Source organism: Rhynchophorus ferrugineus, unplaced genomic scaffold, assembly GCF_030347505.1.
Source record: "Rhynchophorus ferrugineus isolate W39M unplaced genomic scaffold, kcgeb_rfMv2 rfM4, whole genome shotgun sequence".
Classification (NCBI taxonomy): Eukaryota; Metazoa; Arthropoda; class Insecta; order Coleoptera; family Curculionidae; genus Rhynchophorus; species Rhynchophorus ferrugineus.
Window position 1 is genome coordinate 2,645,717 of NW_027472583.1, and position 16,751 is coordinate 2,662,467.

Genomic DNA, 16,751 nt, shown 5'->3' on the forward strand with positions numbered 1-16,751 from the left:
ACAACCCCAAAATCGAAATAAAGTCGCCGAATCGGTCGCGATCAAGTAACGAAACGAAGAAAAAACGGCAGTGGGGGGAGGGAGAGAGAGAGAGACCGAACTTTATCGAGAACAGATCCGAATGTCTAACCGACAGTTGAAAATTTATGGTATGGACCGGCGCTTTTTTCTGTCCATCGAAAATTGAAAGTTTACAATCGGGCTGCGAGTCAACCGAAGCAAATCCGGACAAACTTTCCAGACGCCTTGTTTACATTTTACGTTCGGTCTTTTGTGTTTACTTTTTTTGTGTTACTGATATTCCAGCTGTATTACTGCTGACTACATCACGGACAAAATGGACAGAGGTTACATCAGTGTACCAATAATTGTATTAATTGCGATAATGATAAAATATTACTAAAATTTTGCTGACTTTCCAGAAATTGCTCTCAAAATAATTCTAATAATTTTTTTATTTTTAATAATTAGTTTTAATTACCTTTAGTGTAAACTATAGATTACAAGGAAACATATTGATGTATTTATCTCGCTCTCATCTTGCTTGTGAATTAATCCAAGTACAAATAAAATGTAGTAATAAATTAATTTATAATTAAGATTGTACTTAACATATCTAATAAAGATGTTGAAAGATGATGAAAATAAAACAATATTTTTCAAGCCAATTCTCTTCTTTTTGGTGTAATAATCGTTAAACATAGATACCCAAATTTTCAAGAAATGTGTCGTCCTAGGACACCCAAAAACATAAAGATTATATAAAGATATTCCAGCTGTATTACTGCTGACTACATCACAGAAAAAATGGACAGAGGTTACATCAGTGTATCAATAATTGTATTAATTGTGATAATGATAATATATTACTAAAATTTTGTTGACTTTCCAGAAACTGCCCTCAAAATAATTTTAATAATTTTTTTATTTTTAATAATCAGTTTTAATTATCTGTAGTGTAAACTATAACTTACAAGGAAACATATCGATGTATTTATCTCGCTCTCGTCTTGCTTGTGAATTAATCCAAGTACAAATGAAATGTAGTAATAAATTAATTTATAATTAAGATTGTACTTAACATATCTAATAAAAATGTTGAAAGATGATGAAAATAAAACAATATTTTTCAAGCCAATTCTCTTCTTTTTAGTGTAATAATCGTTAAACATAGATACCCAAATTTTCAAGAAATGTGTCGTTCTAGGACACCCAAAAACATAAAGATTATATAAAGATATTCCAGCTGTATTACTGGTGACTACATCACGGAAAAAATGGACAGAGGTTACATTAATGTATCAATAATTGTATTAATTGTGATAATGATAAAATATTACTAAAATTTTGTTGACTTTCCAGAAACTGCCCTCAAAATAATTTTAATAATTTTTTTATTTTTAATAATCAGTTTTAATTATCTGTAGTGTAAACTATAACTTACAAGGAAACATATTGATGTATTTATCTCGCTCTCATCTTGCTTGTGAATTAATCCAAGTACAAATGAAATGTAGTAATAAATTAATTTATAATTAAGATTGTACTAAACATATCTAATAAAGTTGTTGAAAGATGATGAAAATAAAACAATATTTTTCAAGCCAATTCTCTTCTTTTTAGTGTAATAATCGTTAAACCCAGATACCCAAATTTTCAAGAAATGCGTCGTCCTAGGACACCCAAAAACATCAGAATTACGTCACAGAATCCTAAAGAGCTCTCACATTTTTTTGTATGTGTAATCGTTCATCAAAATATATGCAAACTCCTAAAAATATCTTATCAATTAACCATATAAACGACTGTATCTAGCCTAGAAGAGATAAGGAGTATCGGACGAAGGAACCGGAACTAGGACAATGAAGAGGGGGTAGGGGGACGGGTTGGTGGGTTCATAAAAATCGAGCCGAATCGAGAATACGCCTACTTCGATATTTCAAGCTTCAATTGACCGGTCAACCTTGTTAAGAAACTTCCGATATTCTCCCATGTATCTCCCGCGGGAATAGTATAACAAGATTATTCGGGTTTATTCGTTGTTTGTCAGTGATGCGGCCCGTTAAGACAAAGCACGGACGGACTGGGTCTGTTTGTTTGTGTGCGTGTGTGTGTTTTTTTTTGTCTCTACGGTTGCTCTCTTGCGGACCTAAAGAAAAATTATATATATGTTTGAAGTTGTATCGACCCGGTATATGTCTTTTATTTATGTTATCGAGATAAAACTGATATTAGTTTTTTGTATTAGAAAAGGGAATATGTTTTTATTCTTTATTTCATATATAGTAAAATGGTACGTGGCTTTGTTCAACTTGATTTAATATTAGATTTCATTTTTTGGATACATTTACGAGTTGTCAATACGAGAATATATACATCAGTGTGTTATGTATTTTCCTGGTTTCCTGCGCGTTGTCCAGTAGCTGTATCGCTTCCACGTCGCTGTGATTTAGCAACCTTATTTCATGTTTTAAGGAGAAATCTTGGATAACTTCATAAATCAATTAGAATTTGAAGTCATCGTGCAACTCTTCGTTAATACGTAGCGATAGATATTGGTAATTAATCCTAGACCTTTATTTTTGGAAGCGTTGGATTACTAGTCTGTTTAATGTTGTAGTGCAACCACAATGCAATGATCGACTGATAACCCAATCTCTTTGACTTTAGGTCAAGTTGAGAGTCTTTTCTGTAACATAATATTTCTAATTTAACCTGCTATCGAGATAGATGGCGTGGTATTTAGTTAATTCTGCTTAAAAAATCCAGGTAGCCATCAACCTAATTTTATAGGTTTTTGACATTTCACCGCAACGAACAATTAACAATGACAGATTTGGAGCTGTGAGCTGTGTCTTCGAGTGTCTAGTCCAACCGTAGATCTTGTTGACTCCTATTTTTAATTTTTCTACGGCCTTAGACAGAGATATATATTTTGTCATTTCTATGTCATTGGAAGATGTTTCATGTACTATTTTTTGTTTATTGGGGTATCAACAGTAGTCCCAACACAGTTCAACTGAAATAGGTTTTGAGAATACATACATATTTTATTATACAGTATTTATTTTCCTCAAGTGCTTCAAATTTTCAATAACCGCTGTTACGCTACTCTATGCACTTGGTCGATTGTTCAATTTTTTTTTTATTATTTAATTAATATATTGTTATTAGTCGTTTCCGTTTAACCTACAATTTGTCTTTATGCTAACTTAAATCTAGATATATAACTAGGAGGACCCATCGATTCTAACTCAGTCTCTGGGGAAATAATGTTTATACATATCACTGCTGAATTTTTTAATATATACACCTCACTACACAACACTACACAAGATTAGATGGTTTGGTTCTTTTGAGTCTGTGTCCTGTTCTGGTGGTATCCAAAAGTAATATTTCAATATTAGTATGAGAATGGAGTCTTTCCTCATGCCCCCTTGCAATTCTCTTGATTTCTTAACTGACTGTGGGTATCTGAAGGTCTCGATGTAGGTAATCAGTCCTATAGTATTTGGGTGCACCCGCAATACCTCTCAGGACTTTGTTCTGAAAAATTTGTATTTTATTAATGTTACTCTTTGCAGAACATCCCCATAATTGTACACCGTATGTCCATATAGGTTTCAATATTTGCTTATATAATAACAATTTATTATGTACTGATAATTGTGATTTTCTTCCAATTAGCCAATACATTTTACTATATTTCAATTCCAGATCTTTTCTTTTCTTCTTTATATGTTCCTTTCAGCGAAGTTTTGCATCGAGATTCATTCCGAGATATTTAGCATTGTTGCTATATGGAATGATAGTGTTATTTAATGTTATTGGTGCTTGTACTTGTGCTTGTCTGTTTGTAGGTGAACTGCACATGTAGAGATTTGCTTTCATTAATTCTTATTTTCCAAGCTTGTGTCCAATTATTTATATTGTCATTTATATTGTTGTAATTTTCGTGAGGCTTCTTCACTATTGTCCCCGACAGCTATAATCGCAGTATCATCAGCAAATGTGACCATCGTGATATTTTCCATTTGTGGTATATCACAAGTGTAAAGTAGATAAAGCATTGGTCCCAGTACACTTCCTTGTGGTACACCTGCTTTAGCTTTTTTTATTGTAGAGTAAGCTTCTTCTTGCTTGACTCTAAACATTCTGGTTGTAATGTATGATTTTAATAGTTCGGTGTGTTGTTTTGGTAGCCTTTCCTCTAGTTTATGAACAAGGCCTTCATGGCAAACCTTATCGAAAGCTTGTGATACATCTAAGAATATAGCTGAGCATACTTTTTGACTTTCGTAGGCTTTTGCAATAATATCTGTTATTCTGTGGACCTGGTCAATTGTTGAATGCTTGTTAATAAACCCAAACTGGTGTGTTGGTATTAGGTTTTTTCTCTCTAGATTGTTGAATGATGATTTCGAAATTCAAACTAGAAATCTGGTATTTTTGTAAATAATTTTATGTTTTTTAACGGCAATTTCTCAAATAATTGAACTAAAGAAGTATTAAGTACCTGAATGTATTTTAATCAACGATATCTAGTGATGAAAAAGTATATTAAAATTCGACGATTTTTTAATTTTTCTACATAAAATAAAAGGTGTGTCACCAATTCCCTTTCTGTTTTTTTTAGTGAATAATACACGTTATTTTCAATGAATAGTTAATATTTATTTATATAAGTATTGGCTATTTGATTCTATTTATTTTGCCAATTTTTCAAGTCATTTGTAGAGATTACCCCCAAAAAAAAACAGTTACTCTTCCGTGCTAAACCACTCATGGAATCATTTTTTTAACTTTGAAAATCGAATAATGGAACCAAGTCTGGAGAAAACAGCAGGAGCGATAAAAATCCAAGTGATTTCAACAATTCTTTGACTGGTTTTACTGTATTTATCACCTTATCATATCTTTAACCGTATTGTGCAAATTTTTCGACCAATGCTCATTTCAAACTGGGCATTTGTTGTCGATAGTAATTAGTATTAGCTATTTCTGCAGATTTCAACACATCATAATGTATGATAGCAACCTGACCTCACCAGACACACGGCGTGGTCTTGCGACTAAAACGTTTTGGCCTTGAATGAGTATGTTTCGTCAAGTGATAACCATGATTTTTTGCTTGGGATTTTCGAAATAAACCCATTTTTCATCACGTGTTACTATTCGATGCAGATGATATTACCTCCTTCTGTGCCTTTGAAGTAGCACTTCATTGCTCATTTTTCGATTTTATAATTGCCTGTAATTCAATTCATATGGCATCAATATTTTGAAAACTTCCCATCGTTTTTGCAAGCGATTACTTACTCATTCACAAATGGTTGTCCCACTCACAGCCAACGTTTATACCTATTGATTTTTAGTTTATCTTGGGTCTGAATGAAATAAATCGTTATGTTTTAATTGCCGAAACCACGTCTTATATGTTCTTATGGTTGGAGCATGCCCACCGTAAGTCTCCATCAGCAAACGATGAGCTTCTTTCTTTTGATTAAACAAAAAGTTAAGGACTAAATAAAGAAAGGTGCATTTGAGGCACAAAAACTCAACGTAACTATTTCCATAGAGACTTTCAAATGGTAACCATTAACTAAGTCTTAAAAAATAGTTTAAATTTATGAACAAAACGCTCTTCTTGAAGCTAATGTCAAAGTAGTCCAGCTTCTTGCTAATATGAATCGAGCAAATCGACTCCATGGTCAGACCTAAAGCAAAAGTAGACTATTTTAGCTAGCAAAATTAGTGTAATTAAATTATGTGAACCTGAGATTTTAGTGTAAAAATCTTGGTTGTGCACGATATTACTCATCGAACAATTATTATAATTTTAGTTATAATACCGAAATATTAAAAACTATCTACACATTTATTCGATTATTTTCTTTAAAATAAAACCGAAAAAAGTTCTAGCAGAGCGTGGTTTCGATCCACGGACCTCTGGGTTATGGGCCCAGCACGCTTCCACTGCGCCACTCTGCTCTACACCAAGCCTTCACGGTTACGTGTTGTTATCAGAGAGATAAAATAATTTTAAAATAAATTATTTTTTATTTAATTTAAAAAATTCATATATACTCTTACTTTATTATTTCAAATTTCACGTCAAATAATGTTTTACTACTTATCATGAAGCCCTTATCATATTCCTTTTTTGCATTTTTTCAATATAAGTTTAGTTTAAAAATATGTATATGAATTTTAATTATGTCAATCTTTCGAGCGGCCATCTCAAAATAAATCCAATCTCATCTAGCCGAGTTACTGACCTAACTAAAATGATTGTTGCTTGCCAATGTAGAGTATGTTCCAATCGAAAGTAATAATTATTGTGTAAGTCTTGTATTTTCTTACGAGACCGAAAAAAAAACAAAAATTTCAACAGAGACGTCGGAACAACCTTTAAATAAAATATACCAATTAAGAGAATGACAAAATTTTACTTTTTCGTCGTCGCAGTTATCGTCAAATGGTGCTCCAGCTGTTAGGAAATTCGGTCCATCAATTAGCTGATTAGTCGGGAATCGATTTTCTCCCCCAAACTCCGGTTGCGGATTTGTCCAGTTTGTTACCGAAAAAAAAATCTTGCTGCGAGGTAGTCCCGTTTTTCCTTTCAATTAAAGGAGAAAAGAATGTCCGTCGGATGCGGATTTATACGAGGACCAACCGAAAGGTGTACCGGAAAGTCACTACATAGTTTAAAAAAAAATAGAAAAATTTATTTATTCAAATTAACCAAATTTATGGATGCTATTTCAAAAAAGTGTTTCTCCTTTGAGACAAACCATTGTTCAAGCCATTTTCTAAATTCTTCGAAATAGACGAGGTGCTATTCTGCAAGCGCGTGCCCATTTATACGAAAATTTATTGGTCAAGGGGAAAACGTCTGGAGAGTACAGCGGGTGCAATTATATGTCCCAATGCTTTGTAATTGTGCATTGTGCTGTAAAATCACTTTACTTACAACAACAACTTTCTAGTATCATAACTAAAACTTCTGTATAAAAGTTTTTTTTAATGATTTACATCTTACATTAAATATGCTTAGTACAATCTTCACTACATAATATAAAACAAAGTCGCCTTTTCTGTCCCTATATCCCTATGTGCGCTTAAATCTTTAAAACTACGCAACGGATTTTGATGCGGTTTTTTTCAATAGATAGAGTGATTCAAGAGGAAGGTTTATATGTACAATACATGCATAATATACTAAGGCAACATTGCTAATTTTAGAGGTTTCTAACGTGATGTCGTAAATTAACCTATTTTTTAGGCTTATTTAGCAATTAGCAAAAACGCTGCCTAACCCTACGAGTTAGATCAAATTAATGTACTACAGTATTGTACACCATAAAAAGGTCTACAAAAAAGTCCGCGATGGTATATATTTATCTTTTAGGGATAACCCACATTAACCATTTATATTGTTTACTTTTTACGTGAGAAAATGGCTTATTTACGAAGCTATTTTAAGCAATACGGCATTAATCCTTATCGAATTAAGTACCTTAAATACAGTGTGTAATTAATATAGATCAATATGGTTCCTTACAGCATGTAAATTAAACAAATATTTTCGGAGATATTACAAATTTAAAATTTGCGTTTAAAAATGTGTAATGTAATAAAAATTGTATGAATTTAGATATTCCAAAGATAGCAGGAAATCTTCATAGTAAGTATAGGGGAAGAGGAATTGTTTTACTCCAAATTTAATGCGTGCAGGCCAAGGGCAGTAATGAATGAACCAAAAATACTGGATCGATTTTAATCATGTTTTCATTGAGTGACATAGGCATATATATTTTATGCCCGTGCAAAGTCGGAGCGGGCCGCTATGTTTTTATATACAACGTTCATATTTTTTCTGTAGTGTATTTAATTTAGTATCAGCATTGCACCCGTGCGAAGCCGGGGCGGGTCGCTAGTATTGTATAATTTAATTTATTACTACTGTTCTCTTGAACTTGCAGTAATACTCAAGCAAGACGTCTGTGCGATTAATACATCAATATCTATTTCCTAACTTAAAATAAAACTAAACTACTAAATTGCTTGTTAAGAATACACTTTTTTAATAAAATTTAATACAATTTCCTGCGTGTTGTCCAGTAACTGTATTTCTTCCACCTTTCTGTGACTTATTATTTCATGTTTAGAGGCTATTTCTTTGATCACTTCGTATATCCATTTAATTTCAAGGTCATCGGGCAATTCTACGTTGGTTACGTAGCGATAAGCATTGGCAATTCATCGTAGAACTTTATTTTGAGGACGAGGGATAGGTAGGTCCAAATAGGTCCAAATTAGCTTAATGATTGACTGATAAACCCAAACTCTTCGATTTTTGGTCAAGCTGAGAGTATTTTCTGACCAACCAGTACAGTTGATTTACTTTGAGACCAATCTGCTCTGCTTTTTATCTAACATCATGTTTCCAACAAGCTACCACCTAGATAGATGTCGAAGTATACACCTGATACTGCTTGAGCTAAAAAGTACTATGTTACTTTAATAAATATATACAAGACAAATTACAGCAGATGAGGAAAGAAAAAAATCGGTGTTAAAACTTTTTAAATATATTTTAATTCGCAATATTTTGTACAGTAAAAACTTCAATATAACAGTAAAAGCTTCAGTACTTTTTGAAGAATTCTCTGAAGAATTCTATTCAAGAATTGAAAACACAGGACAGAGCGACAATTGTGATTGACCGTTGTAATATCGTTGTAGATTCTACGTTTCTACACAGATCAAAGTTGCTTAAAGTGAGTGAGTTTCTTAATGGACATTGCAAAAAAGAAACTACTGATGATAAAATTATTAGATAATCGTCTACATTATAGCAAAAAACAACATTGGCCATATAACAGGTCAACTGAAAAGTCCCCGACCTGACACATAGATGGTGCTACTAGAATTAAATCCATATGTTTTTTAGTTATCCCTAACTTTTAAAAGATTCCTGTATAAATTTGACAGCTGTCGAATCATTAGATTGTGAATTATCGCATTTTGAATGAAGCAACTTTTGTTATTGTGAAAAAAATGGATAAAAAGGTATGTAGCGTGTTGATAAAATATTGCTTTTTGAAGGGACAAAATACAATTAAAGCAAAAACTTGCCTTGATGCCGAGTTTCCGAACACTGCCTCACGAAAATCAACCATCAAGGATTGGTATACTAAGTTTAGACGTAGAGAAATGAGCACCGAAGACGGTGAACGCAGTGGACGCCCAAAAGAGGTTGTTACCGACGAAAACATTTAAAAAATCCACACAATGATTTTGAATGACAAACATGGCTCCATCGTTTCACTCCGAAGTACAATCGACAGTCATCCGAGTGGTCTGCACACGATAAACTTGCGCCAAAGTGTGGGAAAACTCTCACCGTATTCTCCAGATCTGGCCCCCACCGACTATTTCCTATTCGCAGTCGAATGAAGAGGTGATCTCCGAAACTGAGGCCTATTTTGAAACAAAGGACAAATCGTACTACAAAAATGGTATCGAAAAGTCTTCTATTAGCCTGACTGGTTGTGTGAGCGTTGTGATTATATCTACCAATCATTTCCCAAATCTTGCGAACACAAATATGCTCAAATTACTAAAACCTACATGTACTAAAATAATTAGCCCTCATATAAAATAGCCACAATGTACAGCTTCCAGGAACATCCTGTATACGAACTCGACTTTCTTTAGAACGGGCACACAATTGCGCCATTCCTCTGTTTTCCTTTTATCAACGTTCTCTGACAATTTAATTAAATGATTGACTAATTTGCTTGGATTTTTCCTCGCTTGTACCGAGTAAAAATAATAACAATAAAAGAGAGGGGGTAGAGACGAAAGGCTTGAGAACGGTATTGAAGAGATTGCGACTGAATTTCATTCTTTTTTTTTCCTTCTGCTTTTTCTATATTCCTTTTAGTGAAAGGGGACTTTCCTTTTTTTATTTTCTGGGAGACAAAGGGATAGAAGGGTATTACAAAGGGAGTCATGGGGTTTTCGGGAGAATACATCAAATTTGTTTAATGGAAATTAGTATTGCTACGAGGATTGATCAATAATTATATTCAATCAGGATATTTTATCGTTTTAAGAGGGTGTTTTTTTGGGCGGTTTGTACAAAGTTTACACAGGGTAATGTCTTGAGACCACTCCTATATCTGCTCTATACTGCTGATATCCCAACAATAAAAAACGGTACTTTTCAACAACGGAACATTTGTTGGCGACACAGTTATCATGACAGAAGATGCTTATCTGTCTAAAGCTGTAGAAAATGTACATGTAGCAGTCAACAAGATCCACAAATGGACTAGAGACTGGAAAATAAGCTTAATAGCTCCAACATCTACATCTATTCATGTTAATTTTGCGTTGTGGCAAAATGACAAAAATCTATTTATACCACTTGACTGATTGAATGCCCGACTCCTCAAGCAAAATCAGCCAAACACCTCGGTATATATCTTGATGGTAGGTTAAATTGGAAACATCATATTAAGCAAAATATAGAGCAGATTAGACTCAAAGTCAGGCAACTGTACTGGTTAGTCGGACCATTTTGGACCTATGTGGTTGCACTATAACATCAAACCAACTAGTAATCCAACGTACCCAAAATAAAGTTCTACAATTAATTAAACATAAAATAAATTTGCTAAATCACATCAATGTGTCAGCAATATAGCTACAGGACGACATACAGGAAATGAGAAGATTGAAGAGAACCACATGAGCTTGTTTAGTGTATTCTTTACTTTAGCTTAAGTAAATTTGGGAAATACACCATGATGTATCAATCCCGTACTCCCCTAACGCTTAATCATGCAACTTTATTTTACTATGAAAAATACTTTATTACACAATTCTTGAAAACTCTTAGGTATGTTTCCTTTTCTTTTTAATTCTCTTAATATTATTTCCTGAATGAGCAATAAAATTCAATTTCCATTCCTGCGTTTCTTCGTTCCAAGAAATATTATTTAAAATTTTTTGCATACACTCATGAGGAATATATTTCTTCATGACAAAGTTCAACAGACCCATATGTCTAGCAAAATTCTTATTAGTATATAACAAATAACCGATCTCGTTCTGGTATTCCATCTCTTTTTTGAACATAATATTTTGGGCATGCAATAGCTTTCTTTCGACGTCCGCAATTTGCTGATCCAGAAGCTGATCTTCTTCTTGGAGACTTAAACTTCTTCTCTGTACCATTCTCTTCTCCTCCGTTTTGCATTGAAACTTTTCAGACAAAAAACGTTCGGAATTGCTTAACATTTCCAGTTCTTTTTCTCGATTCTGGAACAGTTCCATTTGCAATTCGGCTTTCTCCAGGAGATTTTCACCTCCTACAAGAATTTTCTTTTGAATCGTTTCGATTTTTTCCAACAAGCTGGCTTTCTCTTCATTGATGTACTGAAAATTGGAACTGGACGGCTTTATTCTGGTTTTCATTCGATGAGTTATGGGCTTGTTGTTGAGATAATTAAGTTCTGATTGAAGCTCTTTGATTTTGTTCTCGAACGTTTTTAACAAGCTGGTGTTCTTGTCATTTTTCGTCACTTGATTAGTGATATATCTCACTCTGTCTGCATACATCAACGTGTATAACGTTTCTTCGTAATCTTGCTTCTTGGAACTAACCGTAGCGATCATGGAAGTTAAACAGTTACCTCCCAAAGAGTCCTGAAGCAACCTGGTGAGCTTTGAGTTACGATACGGGATATAGTTGGTTTTTCCTTCAATCAATGCGGAAATAACATTACCCAGAACGCTCAAGGATAAGTTAATTTTGCCAGCCTCTTTCAATCGATGCCCCGAAGCAAATGTCTTGGAAACACGTTCGGACCCTGCTAGATCTACCAAATTCATCTTTCCAACTGTGACAGAACCATCTTCCAGCTTAGTTTCAACCAGGACGGTAAAGATGGCGTGAGATCGAGAACTTTGATCGTTCAACTTGGTCAGACCGATGGATCTGTTCTTATTTCCCTTGTTAATGATTTTCACCACCTGGTCAATAGACTCCACTGTATATCCTGTTAAGTCCTTAACGTACAAGCCCAGTTCTGGTTTTTCTCGAATTTCCAACTTCCTTTTGGAATGATTCAGTAAATCTGTTATGTGCTCGTTATAAATTTCCAGAAATGTCACAGTTATGGTATGTGATATATTTTTGGTTTCTAAGGCAATCTGAGTGAATATATGTGTGAACACGTTAGGTATGATGCCTTTCAGATTAATACTTGCGGGATTACCAATCATGGTAAAGGTTTTACCGGTACCAGACTGTCCGTAAGCGAATACCGTTCCATTATACCCCCGCAAAGTTCTCTCGACTATTGGGCTAGCGACTTCTTTGTAAATATCAGTTTGGCTAGCATATTCCGGGAAAACACCGTTAAATTTGAAACGTTTTATATCTTCCGCTTGAAGCTTAGTGATAAGCAAACAACTATCACCTTTAACGGTTAAAATTTTAGGTTCTTCATTCGATGGTTGCAGTCGGATGAAAACTTTCACATTTTGGGACTTTACTGAATTCGTATTAGACATTTTTATCATATTAATTCTCAACTATGACAGATATGTCAAGTTTTAGACTCTATTTTGACACATAGAGTATATATAGAAGTTTTACTTAAATAATTTCCATCGTTCATCCAAATCGAAGGATGTTATTTTAGAATCCTTATTTCCGCATATCTTAACATTTGTTACTCATATATCCTTCTCAACCTGCATGTCTATTATTACTACGTTTGTCAGTTTATAATCTCTTATCACTAATAATTTAAACAATTATGCAGACATTTGACAACCCAACGACTTTTGCAGGCTAATTCGGTTACATGTTCGAACGTATCATACAGCATTGTGTCTCTTTTTAAATAGAATAAAAGGAGAAGGAAAATATTGTCTGATTCTAAAACGAATTTACAAATTGCGACAGGCAATACATTAAACATATTGATGCTCACTGCTACTTTAGATAGACTTTATACTAAATTACATTAAAATAAAAAATGAAATATGTAGACGATTCCAAAAAATATTAATAAATATTAGTAAAAATGTTTGAATGAAGGTAAGAGAGAAATAGTTTTTACAATTTTTCCGTTCATCATAACTAGGTCTGTGTTACGTCCCTGTGCGATGCTTTTGCTCTCGCAAGGCTTAACAACTCCAAATATTTACCGACAAAACATTTAATTTGTACTCGCGATCCACATTTATCATCCATCATTTGCAAATTATACACAGAACAAATATTAGTCGTTTTCTCCACCGTGTACCTCGCAATAGAATCGTCTGATTTAGGTGCAGGATCGCCACCTTATCCATCTTATCTCGATCTTCGTATATGGAACTGATTTATTTTAGTTAGTTTTTAAAGGACATGTCCTGATATATGACCCTTGATTTAACGGGTTTAGTTCCCGATAAAAAGTAAGTTTCAATCCTCCAGACAGCATCAATTGCCTAATAGATACTTTTGTTTTCAACGTTTATTAAATTTAAAAAAAAACAATTTTAGCTTAAGAGATTTCGAGAAACGATATGAATATATATTATGACCATTTGAATAGTTGAATTTTCACAGTCCGGCAAATTATAGTCAATATCATTTTCGTTTTGTTTGAAGGTTTTTTCTAGATGATCAGCAAATTTTTTTTTATAACATCTTTATTAGATACGCTTAGTACAATCTTAATTATTATTATTACAATTAATTTATTACTACTTTTCCTATGTGCTTGGATTAATTAACAAGCAAGACGAGTACGAAAAAATACATCAGTATGTATTCCTCAATTATAAAATTATAATTATTTATTAATTATTAACTTATAGCTATAGTTTACACTAATAATACACACTAAATGTTTACACAAGTTCGTATGGTTTTGTTCGTTTCAATCTCCTGACATCCTGTGCGCTGTCCAGCAGTTGTATTGCTTCCACGTTAAAATGATTTAGTAATCTTCTTTCGTGTTTCAAGGCGAAATCCTGCACAACTTCGCAAATCCATTTGATTTCCAGGTTATCGTGCAGTTCTTCATTGGTTGCATAGCGATAGGCATTGGTAATCAATCGAAGAATCTTGTTTTGACAGCGCTGTATTAACTGATTTGCATTTTTAGTGCAACCCCATATTTGCACCCCATAGGTCCAAATTGGCTTTATAATTGTATTATAGATCAACCTCTTTGATTTTAGATCAAGTTGAGAGTATCTTCCGACTAACCAGTATAGTTGTTTTATTTTGGTTCTAATGTGTTTTGCTTTTTGTCTAACGTGATGCTGATCAGCAAATGCTTCAGCTTTTTTTTATTGCTACGGGTCCAATTTTCACGTAGGTTTCTTATAGGGAGACTGTGTATTAGATATTATCGTTTTAGGTCTTTGGTAGCTTTCCAGAGCGAAAAATCGGTTTCCTTGTCATCTGTTAGATTTTTCAGATAGTTGTTTGTGAATTTGTTTCTATTCGAACTTAACAAGTCAATTGAAAAGTCTCCGGGCTACCATAGTAAAATATATTTTTTTGACAAAATTAGTTTTTTTTTATTCAACATAATTCCCTTCAAGGGTGACTAATTTTAGCGACCCTCCAAGTTTTCGATACCATTTTTGTGGTACGATCTGTCCTTTGCTTCAAAATAGGTCTCAGTTTCGTCGATCACCTGTTCATTCGACGAAAATTTCTTTCCAGCGAGCATTCTTTTGAGATCTGAGAACGGAAAATAGTCGCTGGGGGTCAAATATGGAGAATACGATGGATGTGGAAGCAATTCAAAGTCCAATTCATGAAATTTTGACACGGTGCATTGTCTTGGTGAAGCAGCACTTTCTTTTTCTTCAAATGCGGCCGTTTTTCGGCGATTTGGTCCTTCGAACGGTCCAATAACGCTATATAATAGTTGCTGTTGATGGCCCTTCCTTTTTCTGGGTTTATTATTCCATGCGCATCCCAAAATACAGACGCCATAGCCTTGCCAGCCGACTGTTGCGTTTTCCCACGCTTTGAAGCGGTTTTATCGTGTGCAGTCCACTCGGATGACTGTCAATTGGACTTCGGAGTGAAATTATGGAGTCATGTTTCATCCATTGTCACATATCGATACAAAAACTCGGTTTATTAGACTTGATCATCTTCAAACACTCCTCCGAATCATCAACTCGTCGTTTGTTTTAGAGCACAGAGCTTCCTCATACCCATATATTCGTGAATTATATGATGTACACGTTCAGTTGATATCTTTAAAGTGTCTGCTATTTCATTCAACTCCAATTTACGGTCATTCAAAATCATTTTGTGAATTTTTTTAATGTTTTCGTCGGTAACAACTTCTTTTGGGCGTCCACCGCGTTCACCGTCTTCGGTGCTCATTTCACCACGTTCAAACTTAGCATAGAAATTCTTGATGGTTGATTTTCCTGGGGCAGTATCCGGAAACTCGGCATCTGTACACTGAACTATACTTTTTCCTTCAAAAAGCAATATTTTGTCAACACGTGAAATTCCTTTTTATACATTTTTTTTCACAATAACAAAAGTTGCTTCACTGAAAATGCCAATTCAGAAACTAATGATCCGACAGCTGTTAGGGCTAACTAAAAAATATATGATCTTTTTTCAATTGACCTGCAATGTCGAGCAGAGAATTTAAAAATCGTCCAATAATAAACTATAAATTTATTGTTAGGGAAACAATTTCCTGAAAAGTCAGTTTAATTTTATACGTGCAATTATTTTGACTGATTTTCAACAACTGCCAACAGCAGCAACAACAAATTCAAGATTAAAATGCCGATCGGGAAGTATACGAAGTCCCAGCTCACCACTTCGTTAAAAGAAAATTTAATACCGACCGAAGCCCAACTTCCAGCGATAGATTCCGAGTCGGGTCTGCGAGCGTAGATCAAGTCGGTTGCGGAACGGAAACTTTCGAAAAAGACCCGACTGTAAATATGTTAAGCCCGAAGTTCGAGCCGAAACAAAGACGCGAAACGTACTTTAGTTTTTCCACCAATTTGGTATGGTAAATTTTAGGTAAGAGCGTTCATCTGCTTCACGGTGTTGTTTTCGAATTAGAATTGAACGGTGGTATGGAACACATTACAGTTTTATTATTTATATCAAGACAATATTAAATATATCGAATTATTATTACCAATTTTTTTTATTAATCTCCCAGAATGTCAACAATCTGCCCGTGGGCAATAAGTATTATTATAGGATTTCAATTATATAGTATAACTATCCTGACATGTAGTAGATCACTTCCATAAGCATATTTAACTATTTTGGCGAGTGCATTGGGATGCACTAATAGTCTTTCAGAGTACTTCGCACTGACACTTCAAATCACAGTCGTTGTGGTTTCTATGGGGATATCGCGCTGAATCAGATTGTTGGACACGTAATATGGGGCATCGACAATCACTCGCAACACCTTATTTTGGAACATCTGGAAGATATCTATGTTAGATTTGCTAGTAGTACCTCACAGTTCCAAACGGGCCTAAGTATTGACTTATATAGCAAAACCTTATTATCTAATGATAATTTAGATTTACAGCTGTATACACTAGATATAACCATGGGCCAAGAACACTGCCCTGCGGAACACCCGAATATATGGGTATAGGTCAGTATATTCGTCACCCTGTTTGACAATAAAATATATGTCTGTGAGGTACGATTTCAGCAG

General features: G+C 34.1%; 1 pseudogene; it reads right to left on the bottom strand.

The window, feature by feature from the left end:
- Nucleotides 1-10,896: 10,896 nt before the first annotated feature.
- Nucleotides 10,897-12,629, bottom strand: LOC143195177 (kinesin-like protein KIF3A pseudogene; annotated as a pseudogene).
- Nucleotides 12,630-16,751: the final 4,122 nt, after the last annotated feature.